The 19601-nt window shown below is 50.5% G+C and overlaps 1 protein-coding gene across 1 annotated transcript in view; it reads right to left on the bottom strand.

Annotated features, from left to right (window-relative positions):
* LOC123356543 (acid-sensing ion channel 2) overlaps positions 1-19601 on the bottom strand; it is a 1100900-nt gene that overhangs the window by 116915 nt on the left and 964384 nt on the right. The gene's annotated exons all lie outside the window — the stretch shown is intronic.

Below are 19601 nucleotides of genomic sequence, written 5' to 3'. Positions count from 1 at the left end.
AGTCATCTGTAATATCCTTTCCTCACTTTTTTCTTTGACTTCCTTCTGTAGTAACTCAGACAGTTCCCTGATTCCAAGGTATTTGTAGGGACCAAGCTGAGAGATATCTTGGCAAATACTTTCATCAGTTTGTATGTTGTCTGATTGTACCAGCTTATCCGTCTTTACAGACCCCACTCCACATTGAGCCAAGCCAACCTGAAACTTTGTATCTTCAGACTTTTCTACATATGTCACCAGTCTCTGCATCTCCTTTTGTGACCATCCATACAGTTTCAGATCATCCATGTATTACAAGTGGTTATCTGGCTGTTGCTCTTCGCTGATAATAAGCACAAATTATCTAACACAGCATCCGTGTTAGTGGCAGCATCGCTACCAAGAACAGTACTGGTGATAAGGAATCCCCTGAAAAGTTTCCTCTTTTAATTTGGATGTAAGAGCGGCCATACTGGGTCAGACCAAAGGACCATCCAGCCCAGTGTCCTGTCTTCCAACAGTGGCCAATGCCATATGCTTCAGAGGGAATGAATAGAACAGGTAATCATCAAGTGAATCATCACTGAGTGGCGATGTGATGGTGTGGACTCATCCCTGTGGTGCCTCCAGCTAGCTGTCCTGGGAATTAGCTTTGTTCGCTAGCATGCCTTCATCTGGTGACGTTTTGCTGCCGTCACTTCTGCTCCAGGACCCGTGTCACTTCAAGGACCACAGCATCTTCTTCCAGACACAGCCCTCCGGCTGTGCTGCACTCGGTTCTCCCTTCCTTCCAGGGGACTGGCAATCCACTGTCCAGCCGCTTCCTCCTCAGTGGCGAGTGGTGGCAAAGGCAGGGAGGGGGGAAACATGGGCCCACCCACTACTCCGGGTCACGGCCCAGAGACCCTATAGCTCGCAGCCACGTGCTGCGTCCCCTCCAACCCTGCAGTCTATTTCCCCAGGCCACCCCCCTGCAGCCCTTAGCACCGTCTCAGGGTCTCAGTCTGTCAGCAGGCAGCCGGTCCTCCCTCCTTGAGCTCCATGGAGTGACTGAAGCTGCTCTGCCCAGTAGCCCTTCTTATATGGCACAGCCCAGTCCTGATTGGCTGCCCCTATAAGCCCTCTCCTGATTGGCTGCCTCCTGCCCAGCCTCCAAAGGATTGCTTTAACCCCTTATGGGGCAGTGTGGGGCAGACGCCCCATCACAGGTGAACAGAAGAGAAGAAAACAGAGGGAGTTTGCCTGGGAACCATCCGAGAGGCGCTATGGTGAGTGCTGCAGTAGTGGGGCTGTGTTGTGAGCTGGTGGGGTGAATCTGCGCGTGTCCGTCTGCTGTGACCATTTGTCTGACTGGTGCTAGCTGCAGGGACTGTTAGACTGTGCGGTTGTTTGTTTGAAAAGTGTGAATTGGGAGCAGGGCCGTCCCTAGCTATTTTGGTACCCTAGGCAGCCCCCCCCAGCTCCCCCAAGCCGCCATGGGGGAGAGTGGGGGGGGCTGTGTGGGGCCTCGACCCAGGCCTCCGTGAGGGATGGGGGGGAGGGGGGCTGGCCACTTCCTGCGGGAAGCGGAGTGACCCGGCCCCAGCCTGCTCTGCTCCCCTGGCTCCCAGCCGCGCCGCCGGTGAGTGCTGGGAGGCGGTTCCCTCCTCCCCCCAAGCCTGGGAGCCAGGGGGGCGGAGCAGGCTGGGGCGGGGTCTTTCCACTGACCATGCGGTGAGTGCAGGGTCGGCCTGGCTGAAATCTCCAGGGGAGTGAGGGCGGGGCTGGGGCAGAGCAGGGGCAGGGTGGAGGCGGGAAGAGGCGGGGCTGGGGCAGATCGGGGCTGGGGGCCCTGAGGAAGAACTGGAGCAGGGGCTGAAGCAGCACGCAGCTGCGCAGGGCACCAGGGAATGTGGTGCCCCAAATGTCCTGGTGCCCTGCGCAGCTGCGTCCTTTGCCTATGGGTAAGGATGGCCCTGACTGGGAGTGTTGTTCCAGGTGGCCTTGAGTGGTTGATTGGGGAGAAGGCTTTGAGGTGGGGCAACTGCTTTGAGCCAGCAGACTTATAGAAAAGCAGCCAGTTGCGAGTGGTGAAACAGAGGCGAGGCAAACAGAGGGAGTTTGCCTGGGGGGAGTTCCCACAGAGTTTTTGCCTTTCAGGCTTCTGTGAGCAGTAAATACAACATCTGAAGAGGCTCTTAGAGGGAAGACAATATGGATAGTGAGTGATCAGGTGTTGTGACCTGCACAGGATGTGACATGTTTGTCTCTCTCCCAGAGGACAGAAGTGACTTCATCTGTACGAAGTGCCAGCTGGTCTCCATATTGGAAGAGAAGGTTAAAGGACTAGTGACCCAATATCAACCCTGCGCTGCATCAGAGAAAATGAAGACTTTCTGGATAGAAGTCAGTGTTTGATACTGCAGGCACAGCATGCTGAAGGATCAGAGGGCAGTGCAGAATGGGGAAGAAAATCAGCAGCATGTGACCTCCAGGAGAAGAAAGAGGAGAACCCATGTACCTCCAAGGCAGATAGAGATAAGAAACCGTTTTCAGGCTCTCTGCACAGATACTATAGCGGAGAATGGTTTGGAAGAGTCATCTGAGGAAAGGGATCAGAAGGAGACCCCATCGACCGGAGGGCATGGGATGCATTGTACTAGGGATGGGGGTTCCACGACCACCACTCCCAGGAGGAGGAGACGGGTGGTGGTGGTCGAGGACTCCCTCCTAAGGGGGACGGAGTCATCCATCTGCTGTCTAGACCGGGAAACTCGAGAAGTGTGCTGCATGCGTGGAGCTAGAATTCAGGATGTGATGGAGTGTCTGCTGAGCCTTAGATCAAACCCTTGGACTGCTACCCCTTCCTACTTCTCCACGTGGGCACCAATTATACTGCCAAGATTCGCTGGGGGTTGGGGACCTAAGCCCTGAGGTAAGTGGGACACCGGGAGGAAACACAAGGAGGAGGGTGCAGCGGGGAGGCCTCCTGATTCATACTGAGAAAGCAGGGCAACCGGATAGTTATCTTAGGTGCCTGTACACGAACGCAAGAAGCCTGGGAAATAAGCAGGAAGAACTGAAAGTCCAGGCACAGTCAAGGAGCTATGATGTGATTGGAATAACAGAGACCTGGTGGGGTAACTCACATGACTGGAGCACTGCCATGGATGGGTATAAACTGTTCAGGAAGGACAGGTGGGGGAGAAAAGGTGGAGGAGTTGCACTGTATGTAAGAGAGCAGTATGACTGCTCAGAGTATGAAACTGGAGAAAAGCCTGTTGAGAGTCTTTGGGTTACATTTAGAGGCGAGAGCAACAAGGGTGATGTCGTGGTGGGCGTCTGCTATAGACCTCCAGACCAGGAGGATGAGGTAGACGAGTGTTTCTTCGGACAACTAGCAGAAGTTTCCAGGTCACAGGCCCTGGTTCTCATGGGAGACTTCAATCACTCTGACATCTGCTGGGAGAGCAACACAGCGGTGCACAGACAATCCAGGAAGTTTTTGGAGAGTGTTGAGGACAATTTCCTGGTCCAAGTGCTGGAAGAACCAACTAGGGGCCGTTCTCCTCTTGAGCTGCTGCTCACAAACAGGGAAGAATTGGTAGGGGAAGTAGAAGTGGGTGGCAACCTGGGAGGCAGTGACCACGAGATGGTCGAGTTCAGGATACTGACCAAAGGAAGAAAGGAGAGCAGCAGAATATGGACCCTGGACTTCAGAAAAGCAGAGTTTGACTCCCTCAGGGAACTGATGGGCAGGGTCCCCTGGGAGGCTAATATGAGGGGGAAAGGAGTCCAGGAGAGCTGGCTGTATTTTAAAGAATCCTTATTTAGGGCGCAGGAACAAACCATTATGATTTGCAGAAAGAATAGCAAACATGGCGGGTAACCAGCTTAGCGTAACAGAGAAATCTTCGGTGAGCTTAAATACAAAAAGGAAGCTTACAAGAAGTGGAAACTTGGCCAGATGACTAGGGAGGAGTATAAAAATATTGCCCAGGCATGCAGGGGTGTAATCAGGAAGGCCAAAGCACAACTGGAGTTGCAGCTAGCAAGGGATGTGAAAGGTAACAAGAAGGGTTTCTACGGGTATGTTAGCAACAAGAAGGAGGTCAGGGAAAGTGTGGGACCCTTACTGAATGAGGCAGGCAACCTAGTGAGAGATGATGTGGAAAAAGCTGAAGTACTCAATGCTTTTTTTGCCTCAGTCTCCACAAGCAAGGTCAGCTCCCAGACTGCTGCACTGGGCAGCACAGCATGGGGAGGAGGTGAGGGGCCTTCACTGGTGAAAGAACAAGTTAAAGACCATTTAGAAAAGCTGGACATGCACAAGTCCACGGGGCCGGATGCGCTGCATCCGAGGTTGCTAAAGGAGTTGGCGGATGTGATTGCTGAGCCATTGGCCGTTATCTCTGAAAACTTGTGGTGATTGGGGAAGGTCCCAGACGTCTGGAAAAAGGCAAATATAGTGGCCATCTTTTAAAAAGGGGAGAAAGAGAATCTGGGGAACGACAGACAGGGCTGCCCTTAGGATTTATGGGGCCCTATTGTTGTACAGAAAAAACTACACAGGATCTTTTCAGGGGGCAAGACAAAGATGCCACATTTATTATAACAATTTGATTTATGAGCAATAACTAATATCTTAATCCTTATACACACACATTATAGCTAATACCTATACACAGACACACACATTCACACACACACACATCAGATGTAGGTCTGGCAGGCTGGAGGCTTTTTCAGTTTTAAGTACTAGATCCCCTCCGGAGGTAGACTCACCAGGCTGCAGCAGCCAGCTGTGGTGGGAGCCTGAAGGTAGCGTCAGAACAGGGCTAGGATTGGTGGGAGGTTGTAGTACACTAAGACCCAGGGGTGCCCCAAATTTTTGGGTGTCCTAAGCAGCCACATATGCCTAAGGACGGCCCTGACTACAGACTGCTCAGCCTCAGTCAGTCCCCAGAAAAATCATGGAGCAGGTCCTCAAGGAATCCATTTTGAAACACTCGGAGGAGAGGAAGGTGATCAGGAACAATCAACATGGATTCACCAAGGGCAAGTCATGCCTGACCAACCTGATTGCCTTCTTTTATGAGATAACTGGCTCTGTGGATATGGGGAAAGTGGTGGACCTGATATAGCTTGACTTCAGCAAAGCTTTTGATATGGTCTCCCACAGTATTCTTGCCAGCAAGTTAAAGCAGTATGGGCTGGATGAATGGACTATAAGGTGGATAGAAAGCTGGCTAGTTCGTCAAGCTCAATGGCTCAATGTCTAGTTGGCAACCGGTATCAAGCGGAGTGCCCCAGGGGTCGGTCCTGGGGCCGGTTTTGTTCCGTATCTTTATAACTGATGCTCCATGATTTTTCCAGGGACTGAGGTGAGGCTGGCCGGTCTGTAGTTCCCCGGGTTCGCCTTCTTCCCTTTTCCTCTGTTCTGTGCACTCCCCCTGAAGCTCTGAGAATTGGAAACAGGAAACTGGGCTAACAGACCATTGGTCTGACCCAGTATGGTAACATGTTATTAACCTACGTTTCCTCTGATTTAATGCCATCCTGTTATTTCTAATTACACTCCCTTATACTACCCTAAGCAACTACTTAGCCCTGCCTGGTTATCCTCCACAGTTGTAAGTAGTTACCATGGATTTCCCTGGGTAATTACCTTGCAAGAGAGAGAAGACGGCATTTATTTAGTACATTTATTGGAAAATGGGAACTGTTTTGTTAGAACATTTTTGGACCAAAAATATTTCATTTCTTAACCTTCCTCATACATCAATACCTTGAGCTTCTTAAACAGTTGGGTTGTTCTTCTCGGAGTTATCTAGGAACATTTCTGACAGGTGCGTGCACACATATGATATATTGCATTATGCATCTAGAAACAAACTGTGACAAGCAAGGCACAGACAGATAATTTACAGGGAGCTATAACAGGCCTGTAAATTGTAGGACTTGTAACTTTAAATAGAGATTCCTCACGTGTAATAGGCATTAACTCTAGAACAGGATGGAGAACGTATTTTCCACCATGTGAAAAAGTTTGTTAAAAAAAAAAAGTTTAAAGATGGTTTGGTTTTCAGTTGCAAATGTTTGTTGCTTTGTCTTTGATGACAAAATGAAAAATGTAATTTAAAAAAAAAAGAACATTTCCCACTGACATTTCACTTTCTATGAAATAGCCATTTTCCACGCAAAAAACTTTGATTGGATATTTTTGGACCAGTTCTAAATAATTAGTCTCCCTATGAAATGTTTACTAGTACCTGAGGTCCCTTCCAACCCTGAGATTCTATGATTCTATGATACCAGTCTGGAGATCTGTATGTGTGAGACCATCTAAAATACATGCCGCATATGAAAGGGAAAAAAAGAAAGGGAGCTAGAATTTAATCTGCTATGAATCCATAGAATCAGACCATCCACACTGAGGCACCAAGGACGCAGGGGAAACTCTGTGAAGAAACCTTTGGTAGCCACACAAGATTTTTTTTTTTTCTGGAGGGCATGTAAGACTCAGAACCTGAGTGTAGTTCATTTTCTTAAATACCATTGCTTTCCTCTTTTGGTTCTCTGGAGACGTTAACAAACTCTTCCCCTCTTCTTAAAAGCGTTTCTCCAACAAACAAGAACAAGATCTTGGAGAGACACCTCCAAGGAAAAGCAGGAGGTCAAAGTTCTCGAAGGAGGCCGTCCTCTCCAGCTCCTCCATTCATGCGGCTTGCCACAGTGTGGCAGGGAAAAGAAGAGAAAGGACCATAAGAATAGGGCCAAGGGGGAAAAAAAGCCAAGGGGCACAGAAGAAAAAAATGAAACGGCAGGCAAATAAACGAGACGTCATGGACACAAATAAACCAGGGTTCAGTACCCTGAAACTAAGTATTTCTGTCAGCCTTTCGTCTCAAAGGGTCAATACACAGAGAGTTCAGGCAAAACCAGGAGTGTCAGATGTTTTGATCATATTCACACTAGAGGTGCAGCTCTCTACAGTGAGATGATCCATGGGTTCAAAGGAGGGGAGTTGTCGGCCAGACTTTAGTTCAGGGATCGGCAACCTTTGGCACACGGCTCGCCAGGGAAAGCCCCTGGCAGGCCGAGCCGGTTTGTTTATCTGCCGCCTCCGCAGGTTCAGCCGATCATGGCTCCCACTGGCCAGTACATCCCTCAGCCCGTGCCGCTTCCCACTGCCCCCATTGGTTTGGAACAGCGAACCAGTGAGAGCCGCGATTGGTCAAACCTGCGGACGTGGCAGGTAAACAAACAGGCCCAGCCTGCCAGGGTGCTTACCCTGGGGAGCCGCGTGCCAAAGGTTGCCGATCCCTGCGTTTAAGGGATTGTCTACATGGAGTTATTCTGAATAGCTATTCCTGATTAACTCCATATCCTTATTCTGGAATAAGAATGCCTTAGTTTATTCCAGTGGATTCAGCTAATTCAAACTAATTCAGAATAAATCACTCATTCCAGAATAAAAGTACTCACACATGAAGACAATCAGGACTAGCTATTCCCCTTTAAATTCACACCCGATCTTAATCTGAATTAGTTTCTCAGTGTAGAAAGCCCTGAATCAAACACATACTCCCTCTCAATACCAGAAACTTTGAAAAGAAGGACAGGAGAACAGAGCTTGTCCATCAGACAATGCTGGGAACTCTCATGATTTTATTGTGATATTTGGTACGTTTCTAGGGTCTCGGCTCCTGGGGGCATGTGATTAGGTGATACTCTCATCCTTCATTTTTTTAAAAGTAAGTTTCTAGCTATCATGGTTGTGAAAAAAATATCAAAAATGTGACCTGAGTCTCAGACACTGGAGAACAAAACAAACAAACAAAAATATCCCAAATGTTTTTTAATCTCATGCTTTTAAAGCAAATATCTCATTTTTTAAAACTTGACTCATGATTTCGTGCTAATCCCATTCTTCAGAGTGTAGCATTTTTTTTAAAATTCCTTGCACCACAGTCCCATCTTGGGATGGACAGGAGAACCCTTGGTATCTGTTTTTGAAATGCATCACGATACGGCGTTGTACACAGCACAGTGTCCCCAAAGAAATTGTGACTGCTCGTCTAGCTAAAGGATTACAGTTATGTTAATTAAATTGCTGGATTAATTTGATGTGTGCTTCCTGCTGGCTTCAGAACATTATAAACCATCAAGCATTTCTGGTGCTTCTATTTCTGATGACCCAAGGAAATAGGTCTGGGTTATATTGTCACTAGAAAATCTTGATAAAGCTCCAGGTGATCATATATTTGGGTACAGTTTATAAAGTCAATCCCCATGTCTATATGGGGAGCTGCCATTAGAATGAAAAGCACCATCACTGGTACTTGGGTACCCTTCTCCCCCCTCCAGATTACTATGTAACCCACCCAAAGACTTTCTGTTGTAGATTAATATCTCCATGCTATTTGACACTAATTTAATGCCAGTGAGGTGTGGAGGAAAGAATTGGGTTACGGGTCATTCGTATCTCTAACAGTTCGATAGCTGCTCTGCCGTCTCTATCCTATGGGGCAGAAAAGGACACACGTTCCTATGTGGAAAAAAACAAAGCAAACCCACCTTCTCCAATCTGGGCAAAAGCATCCAATGCAACCCCCGACCCCGGGTCCCTGTCATAGGGGTCATGGGAACACGAAGCCTGCGTTAGAGGGCAGCCCGATGGTATTGTAGGAAACATTGTACCCTCGAGGAATAAGCACAGAATTGAGAGTCCCAGGCTCTCATCCTGGCTCTTGATCTAAGCTCTTACCTGCTCTGTGCCTCAGTTTCTCTGCCTGCACCCTGGGGGTAACACGAGTGACCTAACTCAGCGAGGACGGGGAGAAGCCATTCATGTTTCGACAGTGCTGTCTCCAGCGCTCATTACGTGTTCAGTGTTATTATTAGTGCAGGGGGGAGGGTGATTATCATGCAGGAACAATCCTGTTTTGCTCTTGTTCTTGCGAGAGCACTCCACTGATCTGCACAAATGCCATGCATTCGCCTTCCCTACCCGAAACCCACCACTCCCTTCCCCCGTGTCTTCATTGGTAGCAGCCGGGAGCCACGCGTCTCTCCAGTAATGTTTTGCACACACACGTCTCTCAGGGGTCGGAGACATTTGAGGGTCAGGCTTCAGCAGGGCTAACTGGTTAATATATCGCCATGGAAACCATGTGTGATGAAGCAATCGCTCACCCGTTTGTTTGTTTTTTGCTCTTTGTCTCTCTGCCAAGCTGGCCTCTCTCCTTTCTACCTATTTCACTTCCATGCAAAGTAGCCAAAGCACCAGACTGTGAGACTCACGCTCCATCTGGCAGAATCCTGCAGGGTTGCTGCAGTTGGGCATTGGTCGAAGGTGCCAGATGAAAGGAATCCTGCATCCGGAGCTCATCCATGTTACAACACTGGAGCAACGGGTAGCTCGGAGAGCAGCCCAATTCATGGAGATCCATTCCCAGAAGTTCCGAGTCATTTCCTGGGTGGGCTCCTTCCTCCGACTGATGGGCATAACAGTCTCTTGCTTAGCAGGTGCATCACAGCAGACCATCCCAGTCCATGGGGCACCAGGGGCTGGGATTTTCAGAGACGAAACATAATCAAGCGCTAGTCAGCATTCACTCTGCCGCACCTGTTTAACCGTGTTACCTCTCATGTTCCTCATGTTTCAAGGTTTCAGCCAGGCACTGGTAGGGTCAGGAAGAGATTCCCCCGCCCTCCACAACGTATTCGGGGAGGAGTTTATTGGTCTCCTTCCTCAAGTATCAGGGATGGCCACAGCTGGAGATGGGACCTTGGGCGGGGTAGGCCAGGGCTCCGAGGTGGCACCAAACACACTCTCTCTCTCACTCAAGTACTTGGCTGGCTGGTGTTTGCTCACATGATCAGGGTTTCACTGATCACCATGTGCGGGCTTGGGAAGGAATTTTCCCCCAAGTCAGATTGGAAGGGACCTTGTTTTTTATTTTTTTTCCACTCTCCTCAGCAGTGTGGGGTGCAGGTCACCTGCCAGGATTATCTGGGTGTATCTCACTTCATCATTCCCTTCAGACACTGGTGCCCCTCGGTCCCTCCCGGTCTCTGTCTGTGATTCGCAATAATCTAGTCTGCTGTGGGCTGTAATACTTTGGGCTAATTTCAGTTGTTGGGTTCACTGCGCGGGTGGTGGGCGGTGGTGTTGACCTGTGATGAAGTGGTGGTCCCTTCTGACCTTAATCTCCTGACTGTATGTTACACCCCCAGCCTAAGGTGATGTTCCCAACCGGGACATTTTATTTAAACATTTGCAAAAAAAAATCAAATCATCCCCATACGCAGCTCACACAAAACCCTCCGCCGCAGAGCTCCCATCACACGGGGCGCACCACAGCTCTGTCCTCCTCACCTCTCAGCAGAGTTCCAGAGTGAAAGGGTCTGTGATTCCCAGCTCGGGGAGATAGACACACGCTCGTTCTGCTTGAGCTGGTGCGCTAAAAGGAGCAGCGTGGCCATGGCAGGAAGGGCAGTGAGTCCGGCTAGCCGCTCGAATAAAATGCCCCCCCCCAGCCCCTGGGTACGTACTGCTATTTTTAGGCTCCGGCTGGAGAAGAGCTACCGTGCGTACGGCTACCTGAGCTGGGAATCACATCTCCTAGCCACAACAGAGACAGACCCAAAGAGAAGAGAGAGCCTGGCCTGGCATCCAGCTCCCTGTAAAACAGACGCTTCAGCCGCAGCGTAAAAACAAAACAAACCCCATTCCCACGAACACATACCATGGCTTTTAAGTGAAAATTCCCAGGACAGACAGCCTGCGATTGGCCACCATCCCTGTGATTAGCATCCAGGCCTACCCGCCACCCCCAAGGAAGTGGGGAGAATTACACATAACATATATTTGCAATGGGCCCCAACAACGTAAGACTTTGTCTACACAGGAAAGTTACACTGGTGCGACCTCAGGGGTGAATTTCCCTGGTGCAGCCCCTTCTTGCGGGAGGAAAGGGGCTTGTTGCAGTTTGAAATTAAGTCGACGGGGAATGTGTTTACGTTACTTCTGTTTAACTTACAGCAGTTTAGGATCATTCACTACATTGCTTATTAAAAAAAAACCCATTTAAGGGCTGGCCCACACTTAACACTTATGCCAGCGTAGTGATGTCTGGCTGGGGTGTGAAAAAACCACACCCTGCAGTGGCACAGTGATGCCAGCACAGCCCCTGGTGGTGTTCCTAGAGCGGCAGGAAGAAGCCTCCTGTTGGGATATGCTGTGACTAGGTGACTGGTGGGACAGGTTCTGTAGCATAGACAAAGCCTTAGTTAACTTTCCTGCTTAGACAAGGCCTAGGAGGTTGGGGACAGGACAAAGGGTTATGAACTGAAGATGGAAAAGGCCTATTGACTCATCCAGTTCATTCCTCGGTGCTTTACCTTGTTGTTTTTTCAGCAGGTGATTAACTAACCTAGGGCTACGTAGGGGACACACTCAGGGGTGAAAGTAACTTAAATGACTTACCGGTGCGCAGGGCAGGGTCCTGGGCAAGGTGTGTGTGTGGGGGGCAGCTCTGGGCCCCTGGAAGGGCAGTTGCATCCAGCTCCGTGGGCAAAAGGGACGGGGCCTTGGGCGGAAGGGGGCAGGGCTGGGGACAAAATCCCCCAGTCAGCCCTTCAGCACTGCCCAGCCCATGCAGCCCGGGGCTTCAACAGCGATTTAAAGGGCCGGGGGCTCCAGCCGCAGGTGCGCTGGCAGCAGCGGCAGCTAGGAGCCCGGGGCCCTTTTAAATCGCCGGAGGAAGCGCCCCTTCTCCTCCCCCGCCCCCCCTCCCCCCCCATCAGCGGCCCTGCCGCTACGGTGGTCACTTTCTTACCGGTCTGCCACACCAGACCGGACCGGCTTCCTTTCACCTCTGGACACACTGTTTATGGGAAACTCGGATATAAAATTCAGATCACTGGAATTCACCTGTACTGAGACTGCCAGCTCTTTGGGGCAGGGCCTGTCTTTTTGTTCTGTGTTTGTACCGCACCTTGCACAACGGGGTGTACTGCCTGAGGCTCTCCTGAGCGCTAGCACGGTGCAAACCCACCACAATAATAGTTACGTTACCAGCCCACGCAGAAAACACAAGCATTGCCCTCCCAGAGGCTAGGGAAACAACAGGCTCCCAAGGTTCCACATACGAATAATTCCCCTTTGCTGTGTCTCCAAACCTCCCTGTCCATCGCTTGCTTGGCACCATGCAACTCAACAGCTCCCTCTAGTGGGCGGTGACCACCTCTACACCTTGATACCCCTCCCAGGGGCGTGGCTGTCACTTGTGGGGTGCACCCGAACGTTGCATTCTGGGATATTTTCATCCCGACTGTAAGGGTTGGGAGGTGGGGGAAAGCATTTTAAAATGGAGGTTGGTATCAGTGCTCCCTGCCTCCTGCAGCTGGACTCGAGGTGCACACATACGCACTCTGTTCTCGTTTAAATTAGCCATTCACGAGGATCAAATAGATTCTCCTTGCTGCTCCCTCAGTCACCTAGAGTTTCTTTCCATTCTCACCGGGCACCCAGGGCAGATCCCCCAAATACTAGCCAGCAAAGAGCAGACGGTGCAGCGAAGCAAAGAGAGGGTACGTCTGTTGGCACAGCGATCACAAGGGCCAGGCTATTGACAAACTCTGTTTCGAAAGTAACAGAGACCTTTTTAAATGACAGTGCATGAGCGTCACACAGCAAACTTCAGCATGTCCCAGCACTCTGGTCCCTTCACCTCCAATTAATTCATAGAATCATAGAAGATTAGGGTTGGAAGATACCTCAGAAGGTTCTAGTCCCACGCCCTGCTCAAAGCAGGACCAACCTCAACTAAATCATCCCAGCCAGGGCTTTGTCAAGCCGGGCCTTAAAAACCTCTAAGGAAGGAGATTCCACCACCTCCCTAGGGAACCCATTCCAGTGCTTCACCACCCTCCTAGTGAAATGGTGTTTCCTAATATCCAACCTAGGGTAGGAATGAAGTGCAGGGGAGAGGCAGGCTAGCAGAGCCAGATGCAGGAAAGATTTCTGGGTAGAGAGATCTCGTCCCCCTCCTTGGCAGAGAACTGAACAGAAACTGACACTGTAAATAATTACGCTGTATGGATCAGTAAAATGATGGGAAAAAGCAAGTGTAAACGAACTGTACTTTGACATGTGAAGGTCTCCAAGTCTGAGTAGACAGAGCAGAAGACAAGAGAGGAATGTTGCCCTGTTACAGGGAGGTTAAAGATCTCGACCTGGGAAACAAAACACACGCACGTCTGAACACAAGTCCACCTCCGGTACTGGTGTTAAAAGCTAGAAAGATACCAACATTAGTCACCTAGGTAAATCAATCCCTTCTCTTTATCTGCTGGAATACGGCCTGAAACAATATTTAATTTGGGGGTAGAGCTTTGGGGGGTGTTAAGAGAACTTTTTGAAAAGCTCACCTCGTGCTATTTGATGTGAACAAGCAATCCTGTATCCCAAGCCCGTGACAGCAGCTTTTGAGGACTAGATTCCTCAAGTGTTAAGAAGGGAACGAGGCTTTGTTTTCTAGAGAATTTTCACTGGAAAATGGCATTTCTTGTTTCACGTTTCTCTGCTTTTGGGCAGAAAAGAGTGAATGGATTTCTACAAAGAGCCTGTGTGATGCAAAAGACAGAGGGGAAAAAAAGATTCCATCTGCCTGGGGACACGAACACAGAGAGAAATGCAGAGTCTGTGTGAGCTTGTGTATTTCATCAAAACTATGCTCTGTCCCCAAAGCAGGAGGACTGGAGTCGAAAGGTCCCTACATCCTAGCGTGGCCGAGGTCTGTGTGGTGGGGACGCCCTGATTGCTGTGGGTGCTGGCTGTAGAAACAGAGCTCTCCTGAGACAGCCAGAAATGTAACAGGCTTTTCCCGCTTTTAGACCTTAGCTGCCATGTGTAGGTTGTACCGTACACCCAGCCTCACTTTCATCACGCTAACGAGCTCTCAGCATGGGAGTAAGATGCCGGGAGCAGCTGGAAGCCCAGCCACCAAGGGAAAGCTTCTCCGCCTCACAAGCTCCTGGCTACAGTGGATGGGAATCTGAAAGCTAAGTGGCCTGTTTGGGGTGGTCAGTTGCACCTCAGTGGGACCAACTCACTGTTCTCAGGTTCTCTGGGTTGGCTCATGTTGGGCAGTTCACGGAGCCTCTTGTTCCCTAGAGAAGGCTAAAAACGGGAGAGCTGATGTAGAGAGTGTAGATGCTGGAGTGTGCAAAAGTTACAACGGATCAGCTTTCATCACGGCACAGCGACGGGCACGGAGATGGAGTGGAAGCCTTCTGTCAGAGGCGGGAGTACAGGGGCGAGGGCGGCGAGGTGTGGAGGGGGATTGATACAGGTGTACCAAGGAAAGAATGGCACAGAGAAGGTGAATCAGGCACTGGGCTCTACCCTCTCCCAATGCACAACAGGGCACACCCCATGCAAGGAAAGAAACCACAGGCTACAGCCAAAGGGATTTAGGTGCCCAAGTCCAAAATTTAGCTCCTCTGAACCATGGGTGCCTGAATTCCCTAGGTACCTAGGCTATGTCTACACTACGGGTGCTACGGTGCCACAACTGCAGCACCATAGTGTAGACGCTTCCTGCAGTGACAGAAGGGGATTTTCTATCGATGCAGGTAATCCACCTCCCCGTGGGGTGGTCCCTAGGCTGATGGAAGAATTCCTCCATGGGCCCAGCTGTGTCTACCGCAGGGGTTGGTTGGTGTAGCTGCTGCTCCTCAGGGTGTGAATTTTTCACACCCCTGAATGCCGTAGCTATGCCAACCTAACTGTTAAGTGTAGCCCTGACACGCTTTGGGACTCACCAGACCAGGAAGGGTTGTGTGATTGCCTGACACCTGTGGCCTGCCCACAGCCCAGTGGCTTCCCCCTTTCTCCTTGTGGGGGGGACATCAGCAGCCCCTCCAGGCCCAAGTTTCTCCCAAGCTGTCTCCCCGGCAACGTCCAGTCCCTCACTGGTGCCTCACAGAGGTTACCACGTTCACTGCCTCCCGAGAGCCGGGGCACATGCCAGCGTGCAAAGGTGAGGACTTTACCCTTCAGTGCGAAGCACAGGACTGAGATGGGCGTGGAATAAACCAAGAGTATGATCATTAGCAACGAAGAGAAATGTAAGTGACGATAAGCAAGACTAGAGGAGACAGGGATGGTTACAAGTAAAACAAAACAAAACGCGCTTCCTCCTGATCAAAACCGACCATCAGCAAGTTACAGCCTTTGTCTAAACAGGTTTCTCTCCTGTAGTCAGTTCCAGCTACTCTTGACTCCTGGTAAAAGAGGAACCACTTTTCATTAACTCAGCTAGGAATAATGGAATAGGTCAAGGATAACAAAACAGCTTTTTACCTCTGCTTATGTCTCCCTGTAGTTCACCAATCCCATTTCAGGGAGGGGCAGTTTCTGTCCCCCCTTGCTCACCTGATGGCTTTATTTACCTTTCATGGAAATGTGCTTGTTGTGGTCTTTTGTCTTGCCTTCCTTAATCATAGGATATCAGGGTTGGAAGGGACCCCAGGAGATATCTAGGCCAACCCCCTGCTCAAAGCAGGACCAGTCTCCAGGCAGATTTTTGCCCCAGATCCCTAAGCGGCCCCCTCAAGGATTGAGCTCACAACCCTGGGTTTAGCAGGTTAATGCTCAAACTGCTGAGCTATCCCTCCCCCCTTTATACCACCCAGCTTAGGAACCATCACTAATTACTGGGGTTTGGAGGCAGCTTTCCCCGTGAGCCAGTGATTCCATAGTTCCCAGGATGGGGTTCCTTGTACCTTCCTTGGAAATGGCTGGAGACAGCACACAAGGTAGGTGGCCCCAGCTCTGACCATGTATGGCCATTCCTCCACCCTTCTGAACAGCCCTCAACCGGGCAGCAGCTGCCAGAAATACAAGCAAAGAGGGGGATCAATACCCCCCTCCCACGCCTACGCCACCTTCCATTTCCAGAGCCCTGGGTCCCTGGGCCTGAACTTCCCATCCGCTGGCGTTCACTTCGGCAAGCTGCTTTCGCCATAAGGGGAAACACAGGAGCGGTCTCTCTGAAGCCAGCCCCCTCTCCTCTCCCATCCAGGAGCCTGGCCACTTCCCACTGAACACCCTGAAATATTAAACAGTAAAATAGCTGTTGCTAATTTCAGTTCATATTCGAGCCAGATGGAAGCAGATTTACGGGTCCTGATGCCACATTCTCATTCTGCCCCTGTCACGCCAGCAGATGGACGAGCTACCAGCCAGTGGGAAGCTCACAAAGACCAATTTCCATTAACAAATGATCTTTGCCGTGAGCAGTCAGTTTGTCCATGGCAGGAAGCGATGGGATCCCTCGGGCAAGTGTTCAGCGCCCATTGCTCTCTGGTAGCCTGACTTTATTAGGGTTTCGTAAAGCACCCTAGAGCTCCCGAGTAGGAGACACGATCAGTGTAATTTACTGCCACAGCAGAACCTCGCTAATCCGAGGCGATGCCACGGATTCCAACCCAGGAGACGAACCAGCTGCCGGAGAGCTTATTTATCTCTGCTACTTATCTAGCCCCCATTAGCACAGCCTCTGGGTGCCTCACTGTCTTTTACCTGCTTGTTCCTGCACCTGTGCGGTAGGGCCATGCGATGGTCACCGTTTTAGACATGGGGAGCCAGGCTCAAAGCGGCTAAGTGATATGCCCAAGGACACACAGAGGCAGAGCAAGATTTAAACCCAGATCTCCCGAGTTTTCGGTTAGCGCCCTAACCACTGGCCCATCTTTGCTCTCTATTGGCGTTAAAATCATTAGCTATGATATGCAGCTTGGCTCTCACCGTAGGTGAGCCGGTCCTCTACTGAGCTACCAAACAAGGCCCTTCTCCCCAGCTAGCCAGACGTTTGTAACCCCTGCCTTTCTAAATAAGCGGTTACTCATAGTGCCAGGGTCACAATTCCTTTCCCATATTGCTCCATGGGGGCACTGGCTCGATGCGAGGGGGACCCCTGTAGGGAAAGGGGGGATGTCTGCTGGAAGTAGGCAATCAAATGGCAGAAGGTGCCCCAGTAAAAGGCAGCGTGCTGTTCAGAACTATCCTTCAGCATCCCAAACTGGGGGGGCTGACCTCTCTCGAGGGGGTGAAACCTTGCTCTCAGGCCTGAAGGGCGCATCAACCAAGCGTCCTTCCCACCCTGATGTTACTGGGGGAGATGGCAAGAGAAAGAGAGGCAGGGAAAGACAGACAGAATGGTGAGAGAGTTTCAGATATGGACGCCAATGGGCCAGGTAGCCATGGAAGGAGAGGGAACTAGGGGAAGGCTGGGTTGCTGCTGGGCAGAGAGAGGAAGGATGAGCCAGTGGTTAGAACACTGAAGAATTGAGAGACCTGAGTTCAGGTCCCTGCTTCACCAACAACTACTGGTGTGACCCTGGGCAAGTCGCTCGGGGTGGGCTTCACAAAGGTCTTTTGATGCCAAACACCCATTGAAATCATTGTACCTTTGGGAGTTGCGCCCTTAGGTACGTCTACACTACCCGCCGGCGGGTAGTGATCCATCTATTGGGGATCGATTTGTCTCATCTAGTGTAGACGCGATAAATCGATCCCCAATCGCCCTGCCGTCGACTCCTGTACTCCCGCGGTGAGAAGCAGAAGCAGAGTCGACGGGGGAGCGGTGGCAGTCAACCCCGCACCGTGAGGACAGGAGGTAAGTCAATCTAAGATATGTCGACTTCAGCTACGCTATTCTCATAGCTGAAGTTGCATATCTTAGGTCGACCCCCCTCCCGCACCGAGGTGCGTTGTTACGATAAGTCCATTAAAGGCTACGCAGCGCTCAGACACTTTGGTAATCAGGGCTGTAGATGTCCCATAGCCTAATGTTGCCAGATATAATGGTGTCGTGATACTTAGCACCTCGAGGTCCCATACGGGATCAGGACCTTTGTGTGCTTATCCTTTAGCACACACAAAATAAAAGACCCGCCCCAAAGAGCATCATCTGTGTCACACAGATCTAGAGCCACGGGAAGCATTCAGGTGTTCAACTAGGCAGCTACCAATCCAGGAGGTCTGGGAGACTGACCTACGGACTGCAAAGGCAAGATCTGCCTTCTGCAGACAGAGCTCTCCCCTACCGAACACCACGTCTGGCTTGCAGCCACTGGGATGATCACTAAACCCTTCAAACAATTTATCCCGCCTTGGATTCAGCTATAGAAAATGTCACTGTAGTTTGAGTCAGGGACCCCGCCCAGAAGGCCCAAGGAGTCCACTGCGGGTTCCTTGCTCAGTGACCAATTTCATTCGTGTATTCATCCCCCTGCCCCCTCCCAGGGAGGGAATTGCTCTTCAGCTCCCAAACTGTCCTAAGGTCCTGCCCTGGGAGCTAGCAGAAAGCTGCAGGATTGCATTGCTCCAGGTGCAGCAACGCTCCCAGACAGGTGTCAGTCCAGCAGTTAAACATTCACACAGGTTCTCTGCAGGGCCTTGAAACCCACCACCTCCCTAGGGAACCCATTTCACTGCTTCACCACCCTCCTAGTGAAATAGTGTTTCCTGATATCCCACCTAGACCTCCCCCACTGCAGCTTGAGACCATTGCTCCTTGTTCTTGCATCTGGTACCACTGAGAACAGTCTAGATCCATCCTCTCTGGAACCCCCTTTCAGGTAGTTGAAAGCAGCTATCAAATCCCCCCTCATTCTTCTCTTCTGCAGACTAAACAATCCCAGTTCCCTCGGCCTCTCCTCGTAAGTCATGTGCTCCAGCCCCCTGATTATTTTTGTTGTCCTCCGCTGGACTCTCTCCAATTTGTCCCCATCCCTTCTCTAGTGGGGGGATCAAAACTGGACGCAATACTCCAGGTGTGATGTCACCAGTGCTGAACAGAGGAGAATAATCACGTCCCTCCATGTGCTGGCAATGCTCCTACTAATACAGCCCAATATGCCATTGGCCTTCTTGCCAAGGATGGCACCCTGCTGACTCATATCCAGCTTCTTGTGCCCTGTAATCCCCAGGTCCTTTTCTGCAGAACTGCTGCTCAGCCACTTGGTCCCCAGCCTGTAGCAGTGCATGGGATTCTTCCATCCTAAGTGCAGGACTCTGCACTTGTCCTTGTTGAACCTCATCAGGTTTCTTTTGGCCCAATCCTCCAATTTGTCTAGGTCACTCTAGACCCTATCCCTACCCTCCAGCATACCCTCTACCTTTCTCTGACTTCAGCTTATCCACATTCCTTGAGCTCTCCCTCTCTTCCAGCCACTGAGCCAGTTCTCGGTATGCAGTCTGGTTTCAAGGCTTTCCTTTCTCTCTGCCATGGCAGGCATTCGGAGCCATTCTGGAACACCGCATACGGAGGACGCTATATATAAAAATATTTGCATTGTGTTGTAGCGTACTGCCCCCGGTAAGGTCAATAGGACATAGACTGATCTCAGATGGCAGCAGGCAGCCTGACAGTCTACGCTGATAAAAATAACCTGTGAAAATCGCATCCTGCATGCCAGATCTGCTGGGTTAGGCTGGCAGCTTCCAATGCTGCCATGAGCTCCATTGGGTGAAAAAAAAAATCAACGATCTGCCGCTTTTAATGAGCCAATAGTGCACTGCTCAAAATGACTCTGAGCTCAAAGTGTCTGTAGGCTGAGGGTTC

Source organism: Mauremys mutica, chromosome 25 (genome assembly GCF_020497125.1).
Source record: "Mauremys mutica isolate MM-2020 ecotype Southern chromosome 25, ASM2049712v1, whole genome shotgun sequence".
NCBI classification, from domain to species: Eukaryota; Metazoa; Chordata; order Testudines; family Geoemydidae; genus Mauremys; species Mauremys mutica.
The sequence above is the reverse complement of the archived record's forward strand: the minus strand, read 5'-3'. Positions and strand labels throughout refer to the sequence as shown.